Source organism: Lissotriton helveticus, chromosome 2_1 (assembly GCF_964261635.1).
Source record: "Lissotriton helveticus chromosome 2_1, aLisHel1.1, whole genome shotgun sequence".
Lineage (NCBI taxonomy): Eukaryota > Metazoa > Chordata > Amphibia > Caudata > Salamandridae > Lissotriton > Lissotriton helveticus.
The window spans coordinates 1,819,344,873-1,819,357,268 of record NC_136059.1 but is presented as its reverse complement, the minus strand read 5'-3'; positions in this window follow the sequence as shown (position 1 = coordinate 1,819,357,268).

Here is a 12,396-nt window from a genome sequence, read left to right as displayed (position 1 = left end):
TCGGAAAGACATGGCTTGGTAGTTCGGACTGGACTGTTCCCATGAGGCACAGGGTCAGAGCTGATTTGCATATAGCCAGTGTCTAACCCAGGGTGGTGTGGGGTGCAAAAAAAAAAACGATGGATTTAGGCCCAGCTCCTTGTACTGGGGTGAATGTATGACATTGTTCTACATTCTGTCCATCAACGGTGTTTTTTGCAATTTTCACCCCGAGTGGGCTGGGTATGCTCAGACGTGAGTCCCAGGCTCTCCACACCACTGGAGTCATGCTATCCAGGCTGATGAAGGCTGATAGCCAGAAACCGGTCCTTGGATGCTTGATTCCGGTCTGGGAAAGACATGGCTTGGTAGTTCGGACTGGACTGTTCCCATGAGGCACAGGGTCAGAGCTGATTTGCATATAGCCAGTGTCTAACCCAGGGTGGTGTGGAATGCAAAAAAAACGATGGATTTAGGCCCAGATCCTTCTACTGGGGTGAATGTATGACATTGTTCTACATTCTGTCCATCAACGGTGTTTTTTGCAATTTTCACCCCAAGTGGGCTGGGTATGCTCAGACGTGAGTTCCAGGCTCTCCACACCACTGGAGTCAAGCTATCCAGGCTGATGAAGGCTGATAGCCAGAAACCGGTCCTTGGATGCTTGATTCCGGTCTGGGAAAGACATGGCTTGGTAGTTCGGACTGGACTGTTCCCATGAGGCACAGGGTCAGAGCTGTTTTGCATATAGCCAGTGTCTAACCCAGGGTGGTGTGGGGTGCAAAAAAAAAACGATGGATTTAGGCCCAGATCCTTGTACTGGGGTGAATGTATGACATTGTTCTACATTCTGTCCATCAACTGTGTTTTTTGCAATTTTCACCCCGAGTGGGCTCGGTATGCTCAGACGTGAGTCCCAGGCTCTTCACACCACTGGAGTCATGCTATCCAGGCTGATGAAGGCTGATAGCCAGAAACCGGTCCTTGGATGCTTGATTCTGGTCTGGGAAAGACATGGCTTGGTAGTTCGGACTAGACTGTTCCCATGAGGCACAGGGTCAGAGCTGATTTGCATATAGCCAGTGTCTAACCCAGGGTGGTGTGGAGTGCAAATAAAACGATGGATATAGGCCCAGATCCTTGTACTGGGGTGAATGTATGACATTGTTCTACATTCTGTCCATCAACTGTGTTTTTTGCAATTTTCACCCCGAGTGGCCTGGGTATGCTCAGACGTGAGTCCCAGGCTCTCCACACCACTGGAGTCAAGCTATCCAGGCTGATCAAGGCTGATAGCCAGACACCGGTCCTTGGATGCTTGATTCCGGTGTGGGAAATACATGGCTTGGTAGTTCGGACTGGACTGTTCCCATGAGGCACAGGGTCAGAACTGATTTGCATATAGCCACTGTCTAACCCGGGGTGGTGTGGAGTGCAAAAAAACGATGGATTTAGGCCCAGATCCTTGTACTGGGGTGAATGTATGACATTGTTCTACATTCTGTCCATAAACTGTGTTTTTTGCAATTTTCACCTTGAGTGGGCTGGGTATGCTCAGACGTGAGTCCCTGGCTCTCCACACCACTGGAGTCAAGCTATCCAGGCTGATGAATGCTGATAGCCAGAAACCGGTCCTTGGATGCTTGATTCCGGTCTGGGAAAGACATGGCTTGGTAGTTCGGACTGGACTGTTCCCATGAGGCACAGGGTCAGAGCTGATTTGCATATAGCCAGTGTCTAACCCAGGGTGGTGTGGAGTGCAAAAAAATGATGGATTTAGGCCCAGATCCTTGTACTGGGGTGAATGTATGACATTGTTCTACATTCTGTCCATCAACTGTGTTTTTTGCAATTTTAACCCCGAGTGGGCGGGGTATGCTCAGACGTGAGTCCCAGGCTCTCCACACCACTGGAGTCATGCTATCCAGGCTGATGAAGGCTGATAGCCAGAAACCGGTCCTTGGATGCTTGATTTCGGTCTGTGAAAGACATGGCTTGGTAGTTCGGACTAGACTGTTCCCATGAGGCACAGGGTCAGAGCTGATTTGCATATAGCCAGTGTCTAACCCAGGGTGGTGTGGAGTGCAAAAACACTATGGATATAGGCCCAGATCCTTGTACTGGGGTGAATGTATGACATTGTTCTACATTCTGTCCATCAACTGTGTTTTTTGCAATTTTCACCCCGAGTGGCCTGGGTATGTTTAGACGTGAGTCCCAGGCTCTCCACACCACTGGAGTCAAGCTATCCAGGATGATGAAGGCTGATAGCCAGAAACCGGTCCTTGGATGCTTGATTCCGGTCTGGGAAAGACATGGCTTGGTAGTTCGGACTGGACTGTTCCCATGAGGCACAGGGTCAGAACTGATTTGCATATAGCCAGTGTCTAACCCGGGGTGGTGTGGAGTGCAAAAAAACGATGGATTTAGGCCCAGATCCTTGTACTGGGGTGAATGTATGACATTGTTCTACATTCTGTCCATAAACTGTGTTTTTTGCAATTTTCACCTTGAGTGGGCTGGGTATGCTCAGACGTGAGTCCCAGGCTCTCCACACCACTGGAGTCAAGCTATCCAGGCTGATGAAGGCTGATAGCCAGAAACCGGTCCTTGGATGCTTGATTCCGGTGGGGCAAGACGTGGCTTGGTAGTTCGGACTAGACTGTTCCCATGAGGCACAGGGTCAGAGCTGATTTGCATATAGCCAGTGTCTAACCCAGGGTGGTGTGGAGTGCAAAAAAACGACGGATTTAGGCCCAGATCCTTGTACTGGGGTGAATGTATGACATTGTTCTACATTCTGTCCATCAACTGTGTTTTTTGAAATTTTCACCCCGAGTGGCCTGGTTATGCTCAGACGTGAGTCCCAGGCTCTCCACACCACTGGAGCCAAGCTCTCCAGGCTGATCAAGGCTGATAGCCAGACACCGGTCCTTGGATGCTTGATTCCGGTGTGGGAAATACATGGCTTGGTAGTTCGGACTGGACTGTTCCCATGAGGCACAGGGTCAGAACTGATTTGCATATAGCCACTGTCTAACCCGGGGTGGTGTGGAGTGCAAAAAAACGATGGATTTAGGCCCAGATCCTTGTACTGGGGTGAATGTATGACATTGTTCTACATTCTGTCCATAAACTGTGTTTTTTGCAATTTTCACCTTGAGTGGGCTGGGTATGCTCAGACGTGAGTCCCTGGCTCTCCACACCACTGGAGTCAAGCTATCCAGGCTGATGAATGCTGATAGCCAGAAACCGGTCCTTGGATGCTTGATTCCGGTCTGGGAAAGACATGGCTTGGTAGTTCCGACTGGACTGTTCCCATGAGGCACAGGGTCAGAGCTGATTTGCATATAGCCAGTGTCTAACCCAGGGTGGTGTGGAGTGCAAAAAAATGATGGATTTAGGCCCAGATCCTTGTACTGGGGTGAATGTATGACATTGTTCTACATTCTGTCCATCAACTGTGTTTTTTGCAATTTTAACCCCGAGTGGGCGGGGTATGCTCAGACGTGAGTCCCAGGCTCTCCACACCACTGGAGTCATGCTATCCAGGCTGATGAAGGCTGATAGCCAGAAACCGGTCCTTGGATGCTTGATTTCGGTCTGTGAAAGACATGGCTTGGTAGTTCGGACTAGACTGTTCCCATGAGGCACAGGGTCAGAGCTGATTTGCATATAGCCAGTGTCTAACCCAGGGTGGTGTGGAGTGCAAAAAAACTATGGATATAGGCCCAGATCCTTGTACTGGGGTGAATGTATGACATTGTTCTACATTCTGTCCATCAACTGTGTTTTTTGCAATTTTCACCCCGAGTGGCCTGGGTATGTTTAGACGTGAGTCCCAGGCTCTCCACACCACTGGAGTCAAGCTATCCAGGATGATGAAGGCTGATAGCCAGAAACCGGTCCTTGGATGCTTGATTCCGGTCTGGGAAAGACATGGCTTGGTAGTTCGGACTGGACTGTTCCCATGAGGCACAGGGTCAGAACTGATTTGCATATAGCCAGTGTCTAACCCGGGGTGGTGTGGAGTGCAAAAAAACGATGGATTTAGGCCCAGATCCTTGTACTGGGGTGAATGTATGACATTGTTCTACATTCTGTCCATAAACTGTGTTTTTTGCAATTTTCACCTTGAGTGGGCTGGGTATGCTCAGACGTGAGTCCCAGGCTCTCCACACCACTGGAGTCAAGCTATCCAGGCTGATGAAGGCTGATAGCCAGAAACCGGTCCTTGGATGCTTGATTCCGGTGGGGCAAGACGTGGCTTGGTAGTTCGGACTAGACTGTTCCCATGAGGCACAGGGTCAGAGCTGATTTGCATATAGCCAGTGTCTAACCCAGGGTGGTGTGGAGTGCAAAAAAACGACGGATTTAGGCCCAGATCCTTGTACTGGGGTGAATGTATGACATTGTTCTACATTCTGTCCATCAACTGTGTTTTTTGAAATTTTCACCCCGAGTGGCCTGGTTATGCTCAGACGTGAGTCCCAGGCTCTCCACACCACTGGAGCCAAGCTCTCCAGGCTGATGAAGGCTGATAGCCAGAAACCGGTCCTTGGATGCTTGATTACGGTCTGGGAAAGACATGGCTTGGTAGTTCGGACTGGACTGTTCCCATGAGGTACAGGGTCAGAGCTGATTTGCATATAGCCAGTGTCTAACCCAGGGTGGTGTGGAGTGCAAAAAACGATGGATTTAGGCCCAGATCCTTGTACTGGGGTGAATGTATGACATTGTTCTACATTCTGTCCATCAACTGTGATTTTTGCAATTTTAACCCCGAGTGGGCTGGGTATGCTCAGACGTGAGTCCCAGGCTCTCCACACCACTGGAGTCATGCTATCCAGGCTGATAGCCAGAAACCGGTCCTTGGATGCTTGATTCCGGTCTGGAAAAGACATGGCTTGGTAGTTCGGACTAGACTGTTCCCATGAGGCACAGGGTCAGAGCTGATTTGCATATAGCCAGTGTCTAACCCAGGGTGGTTTGGAGTGCAAAAAAACTATGGATATAGGCCCAGATCCTTGTACTGGGGTGAATGTATGACATTGTTCTACATTCTGTCCATCAACTGTGTTTTTTGCAATTTTCACCCCGAGTGGCCTGGGTATGTTTAGACGTGAGTCCCAGGCTCTCCACACCACTGGAGTCAAGCTATCCAGGCTGATGAAGGCTGATAGCCAGAAACCGGTCCTTGGATGCTTGATTCCGGTCTGGGAAAGACATGGCTTGGTAGTTCGGACTGGACTGTTCCCATGAGGCACAGGGTCAGAACTGATTTGCATATAGCCAGTGTCTAACCCGGGGTGGTGTGGAGTGCAAAAAAACGATGGATTTAGGCCCAGATCCTTGTACTGGGGTGAATGTATGACATTGTTCTACATTCTGTCCATAAACTGTGTTTTTTGCAATTTTCACCTTGAGTGGGCTGGGTATGCTCAGAGGTGAGTCCTGGACTCTCCACACCACTGGAGTCAAGCTATCCAGGCTGATGAAGGCTGATAGCCAGAAACCGGTCCTTGGATGCTTGATTCCGGTCTGGGAAAGACGTGGCTTGGTAGTTCGGACTAGACTGTTCCCATGAGGCACAGGGTCAGAGCTGATTTGCATATAGCCAGTGTCTAACCCAGGGTGGTGTGGAGTGCAAAAAAACGATGGATTTAGGCCCAGATCCTTGTACTGGGGTGAATGTATGACATTGTTCTACATTCTGTCCATCAACTGTGTTTTTTGCAATTTTCACCCCGAGTGGCCTGGTTATGCTCAGACGTGAGTCCCAGGCTCTCCACACCACTGGAGCCAAGCTCTCCAGGCTGATGAAGGCTGATAGCCAGAAACCGGTCCTTGGATGCTTGATTACGGTCTGGGAAAGACATGGCTTGGTAGTTCGGACTGGACTGTTCCCATGAGGCACAGGGTCAGAGCTGATTTGCATATAGCCAGTGTCTAACCCAGGGTGGTGTGGAGTGCAAAAAAAGATGGATTTAGGCCCAGATCCTTGTACTGGGGTGAATGTATGACATTGTTCTACATTCTGTCCATCAACTGTGTTTTTTGCAATTTTCACCCCGAGTGGGCTGGGTATGCTCAGACTTGAGTCCCAGGCTCTCCACACCACTGGAGTCAAGCTATCCAGGCTGATGAAGGCTGATAGCCAGAAACCGGTCCTTAAATGCTTGATTCCGGTCTGGGAAAGACATGGCTTGGTAGTTCGGACTGGACTGTTCCCATGAGGCACAGGGTCAGAGCTGATTTGCATATAGCCAGTGTCTAACCCAGGGTGGTGTGGAATGCAAAAAAAACGATGGATTTAGGCCCAGATCCTTCTACTGGGGTGAATGTATGACATTGTTCTACATTCTGTCCATCAACGGTGTTTTTTGCAATGTTCACCCCTAGTGGGCTGGGTATGCTCAGACGTGAGTCCCAGGCTCTCCACACCACTGGAGTCAAGCTATCCAGGCTGATGAAGGCTGATAGCCAGACACCGGTCCTTGGATGCTTGATTCCGGTGTGGGAAAGACATGGCTTGGTAGTTCGGACTGGACTGTTCCCATGAGGCACAGGGTCAGAACTGATTTGCATATAGCCAGTGTCTAACCCGGGGTGGTGTGGAGTGCAAAAAACGATGGATTTAGGCCCAGATCCTTGTACTGGGGTGAATGTATGACATTGTTCTACATTCTGTCCATAAACTGTGTTTTTTGCAATTTTCACCTTGAGTGGGCTGGGTATGCTCAGACGTGAGTCCCTGGCTCTCCACACCACTGGAGTCAAGCTATCCAGGCTGATGAAGGCTGATAGCCAGAAACCGGTCCTTGGATGCTTGATTCCGGTCTGGGAAAGACATGGCTTGGTAGTTCGGACTGGACTGTTCCCATGAGGCACAGGGTCAGAGCTGATTTGCATATAGCCAGTGTCTAACCCAGGGTGGTGTGGAGTGCAAAAAAATGATGGATTTAGGCCCAGATCCTTGTACTGGGGTGAATGTATGACATTGTTCTACATTCTGTCCATCAACTGTGTTTTTTGCAATTTTCACCCCGAGTGGGCTGGGTATGCTCAGACGTGAGTCCCAGGCTCTCCACACCACTGGAGTCAAGCTATCCAGGCTGATGAAGGCTGATAGCCAGAAACCGGTCCTTGGATGCTTGATTCCGGTCTAGGAAAGATATGGCTTGGTAGTTCGGACTGGACTGTTCCCATGAGGCACAGGATCAGAACTGATTTGCATATAGCCAGTGTCTAACCCAGGGTGGTGTGTGGTGCAAAAAAAAAACGAAGGATTTAGGCCCAGATCCTTGTACTGGGGTGAATGTATGACATTGTTCTACATTCTGTCCATCAACTGTGTTTTTTGCAATTTTCACCCCGAGTGGGCTGGGTATGCTCAGACGTGAGTCCTAGGCTCTCCACACCACTGGAGTCATGCTATCCAGGATGATGAAGGCTGATAGCCAGAAACCGGTCCTTGGATGCTTTATTCCGGTCTGGGAAAGACATGGCTTGGTAGTTCGGACTAGACTGTTCCCATGAGGCACAGGGTCAGAGCTGATTTGCATATAGCCAGTGTCTAACCCAGGGTGGTGTGGAGTGCACAAAAACGATGGATTTAGGCCCAGATCCTTGTACTGGGGTGAATGTATGACATTGTTCTACATTCTGTCCATCAACTGTGTTTTTTTCAATTTTCACCCCGAGTGGGCTGGGTATGCTCGGACTTGAGTCCCAGGCTCTCCACACCACTGGAGTCAAGCTATCCAGGCTGATAAAGGCTGATAGCCAGAAACCGGTCCTTGGATGCTTGATTCCGGTCTGGGAAAGACATGGCTTGGTAGTTCGGACTGGACTGTTCCCATGAGGCACAGGGTCAGAGCTGATTTGCATATAGCCAGTGTCTAACCCAGGGTGGTGTGGAGTGCAAAAAAAAAAACCGATGGATTTAGGCCCAGATCCTTGTACTGGGGTGAATGTATGACATTGTTCTACATTCTGTCCATCAACTGTGTTTTTTACAATTTTCACCCCGAGTGGGCTGGGTATGCTCAGACGTGAGTCCCAGGCTCTCCACACCACTGGAGTCATGCTATCCAGGCTGATGAAGGCTGATAGCCAGAAACCGGTCCTTGGATGCTTGATTCCGGTCTGGGAAAGACATGGCTTGGTAGTTCAGACTGGACTGTTCCCATGAGGCACAGGGTCAGAGCTGATTTGCATATAGCCAGTGTCTAACCCAGGGTGGTGTGGAGTGCAAAAAAACAATGGATTTAGTCCCAGATCCTTGTACTGGGGTGAATGTATGACATTGTTCTACATTCTGTCCATCAACTGTGTTTTTTGCAATTTTCACCCCGAGTGGGCTGGGTATGCTCAGACTTGAGTCCCAGGCTCTCCACACCACTGGAGTCAAGCTATCCAGGCTGATGAAGGCTGATAGCCAGAAACCGGTCCTTAAATGCTTGATTCCGGTCTGGGAAAGACATGGCTTGGTAGTTCGGACTGGACTGTTCCCATGAGGCACAGGGTCAGAGCTGATTTGCATATAGCCAGTGTCTAACCCAGGGTGGTGTGGAATGCAAAAAAAACGATGGATTTAGGCCCAGATCCTTCTACTGGGGTGAATGTATGACATTGTTCTACATTCTGTCCATCAACGGTGTTTTTTGCAATGTTCACCCCTAGTGGGCTGGGTATGCTCAGACGTGAGTCCCAGGCTCTCCACACCACTGGAGTCAAGCTATCCAGGCTGATGAAGGCTGATAGCCAGACACCGGTCCTTGGATGCTTGATTCCGGTGTTGGAAAGACATGGCTTGGTAGTTCGGACTGGACTGTTCCCATGAGGCACAGGGTCAGAACTGATTTGCATATAGCCAGTGTCTAACCCGGGGTGGTGTGGAGTGCAAAAAACGATGGATTTAGGCCCAGATCCTTGTACTGGGGTGAATGTATGACATTGTTCTACATTCTGTCCATAAACTGTGTTTTTTGCAATTTTCACCTTGAGTGGGCTGGGTATGCTCAGACGTGAGTCCCTGGCTCTCCACACCAGAGGAGTCAAGCTATCCAGGCTGATGAAGGCTGATAGCCAGAAACCGGTCCTTGGATGCTTGATTCTGGTCTGGGAAAGACATGGCTTGGTAGTTCGGACTGGACTGTTCCCATGAGGCACAGGGTCAGAGCTGATTTGCATATAGCCAGTGTCTAACCCAGGGTGGTGTGGAGTGCAAAAAAATGATGGATTTAGGCCCAGATCCTTGTACTGGGGTGAATGTATGACATTGTTCTACATTCTGTCCATCAACTGTGTTTTTTGCAATTTTCACCCCGAGTGGGCTGGGTATGCTCAGACGTGAGTTCCAGGCTCTCCACACCACTGGAGTCAAGCTATCCAGGCTGATGAAGGCTGATAGCCAGAAACCGGTCCTTGGATGCTTGATTCCGGTCTAGGAAAGACATGGCTTGGTAGTTCGGACTGGACTGTTCCCATGAGCCACAGGGTCAGAACTGATTTGCATATAGCCAGTGTCTAACCCAGGGTGGTGTGTGGTGCAAAAAAAAAACGATGGATTTAGGCCCAGATCCTTGTACTGGGGTGAATGTATGACATTGTTCTACATTCTGTCCATCAACTGTGTTTTTTGCAATTTTCACCCCGAGTGGGCTGGGTATGCTCAGACGTGAGTCCTAGGCTCTCCACACCACTGGAGTCATGCTATCCAGGATGATGAAGGCTGATAGCCAGAAACCGGTCCTTGGATGCTTTATTCCGGTCTGGGAAAGACATGGCTTGGTAGTTCGGACTAGACTGTTCCCATGAGGCACAGGGTCAGAGCTGATTTGCATATAGCCAGTGTCTAACCCAGGGTGGTGTGGAGTGCACAAAAACGATGGATTTAGGCCCAGATCCTTGTACTGGGGTGAATGTATGACATTGTTCTACATTCTGTCCATCAACTGTGTTTTTTTCAATTTTCACCCCGAGTGGGCTGGGTATGCTCGGACTTGAGTCCCAGGCTCTCCACACCACTGGAGTCAAGCTATCCAGGCTGATAAAGGCTGATAGCCAGAAACCGGTCCTTGGATGCTTGATTCCGGTCTGGGAAAGACATGGCTTGGTAGTTCGGACTGGACTGTTCCCATGAGGGACAGGGTCAGAGCTGATTTGCATATAGCCAGTGTCTAACCCAGGGTGGTGTGGAGTGCAAAAAAAAAACCGATGGATTTAGGCCCAGATCCTTGTACTGGGGTGAATGTATGACATTGTTCTACATTCTGTCCATCAACTGTGTTTTTTACAATTTTCACCCCGAGTGGGCTGGGTATGCTCAGACGTGAGTCCCAGGCTCTCCACACCACTGGAGTCATGCTATCCAGGCTGATGAAGGCTGATAGCCAGAAACCGGTCCTTGGATGCTTGATTCCGGTCTGGGAAAGACATGGCTTGGTAGTTCGGACTGGACTGTTCCCATGAGGCACAGGGTCAGAGCTGATTTGCATATAGCCAGTGTCTAACCCAGGGTGGTGTGGAGTGCAAAAAAACAATGGATTTAGTCCCAGATCCTTGTACTGGGGTGAATGTATGACATTGTTCTACATTCTGTCCATCAACTGTGTTTTTTGCAATTTTCACCCCAAGTGGGCTGGGTATGCTCGGACGTGAGTCCCAGGCTCTCCACACCACTGGAGTCAAGCTATCCAGGCTGATGAAGGCTGATAGCCAGAAACCGGTCCTTGGATGCTTGATTCCCATCTGGGAAAGACATGGCTTGGTAGTTCGGACTGGACTGTTCCCATGAGGCACAGGGTCAGAGCTGATTTGCATATAGCCAGTGCCTAACCCAGGGTGGTGTGGAGTGCAAAAAAACGATGGATTTAGGCCCAGATCCTTGTACTGGGGTGAATGTATGACATTGTTCTACATTCTGTCCATCAACTGTGTTTTTTGCAATTTTCACCCCGAGTGGGCTGGGTATGCTCAGACTTGAGTCCCAGGCTCTCCACACCACTGGAGTCAAGCTATCCAGGCTGATGAAGGCTGATAGCCAGAAACCGGTCCTTGGATGCTTGATTCCGGTCTCGGAAAGACATGGCTTGGTAGTTCGGACTGGACTGTTCCCATGAGGCACAGGGTCAGAGCTGATTTGCATATAGCCAGTGTCTAACCCAGGGTGGTGTGGGGTGCAAAAAAAAAAACGATGGATTTAGGCCCAGCTCCTTGTACTGGGGTGAATGTATGACATTGTTCTACATTCTGTCCATCAACGGTGTTTTTTGCAATTTTCACCCCGAGTGGGCTGGGTATGCTCAGACGTGAGTCCCAGGCTCTCCACACCACTGGAGTCATGCTATCCAGGCTGATGAAGGCTGATAGCCAGAAACCGGTCCTTGGATGCTTGATTCCGGTCTGGGAAAGACATGGCTTGGTAGTTCGGACTGGACTGTTCCCATGAGGCACAGGGTCAGAGCTGATTTGCATATAGCCAGTGTCTAACCCAGGGTGGTGTGGAGTGCAAAGAAATCGATGGATTTAGGCCCAGATCCTTGTACTGGGGTAAATGTATGACATTGTTCTACATTCTGTCCATCAACTGTGTTTTTTGCAATTTTCACCCCGAGTGGGCTGGGTATGCTCAGACTTGAGTCCCAGGCTCTCCACACCACTGGAGTCAGCTATCCAGGCTGATGAAGGCTGATAGCCAGAAACCGGTCCTTAGATGCTTGATTCCGGTCTGGGAAAGACATGGCTTGGTAGTTCGGACTGGACTGTTCCCATGAGGCACAGGGTCAGAGCTGATTTGCATATAGCCAGTGTCTAACCCAGGGTGGTGTGGAATGCAAAAAAAACGATGGATTTAGGCCCAGATCCTTCTACTGGGGTGAATGTATGACATTGTTCTACATTCTGTCCATCAACGGTGTTTTTTGCAATTTTCACCCCAAGTGGGCTGGGTATGCTCAGACGTGAGTTCCAGGCTCTCCACACCACTGGAGTCAAGCTATCCAGGCTGATGAAGGCTGATAGCCAGAAACCGGTCCTTGGATGCTTGATTCCGGTCTGGGAAAGACATGGCTTGGTAGTTCGGACTGGACTGTTCCCATGAGGCACAGGGTCAGAGCTGTTTTGCATATAGCCAGTGTCTAACCCAGGGTGGTGTGGAGTGCAAAAAAAAAAACGATGGATTTAGGCCCAGATCCTTGTACTGGGGTGAATGTATGACATTGTTCTACATTCTGTCCATCAACTGTGTTTTTTACAATTTTCACCCCGAGTGGGCTGGGTATGCTCAGACGTGAGTCCCAGGCTCTCCACACCACTGGAGTCAAGCTATCCAGGCTGATGAAGGCTGATAGCCAGAAACCGGTCCTTGGATGCTTGATTCCCATCTGGGAAAGACATGGCTTGGTAGTTCGG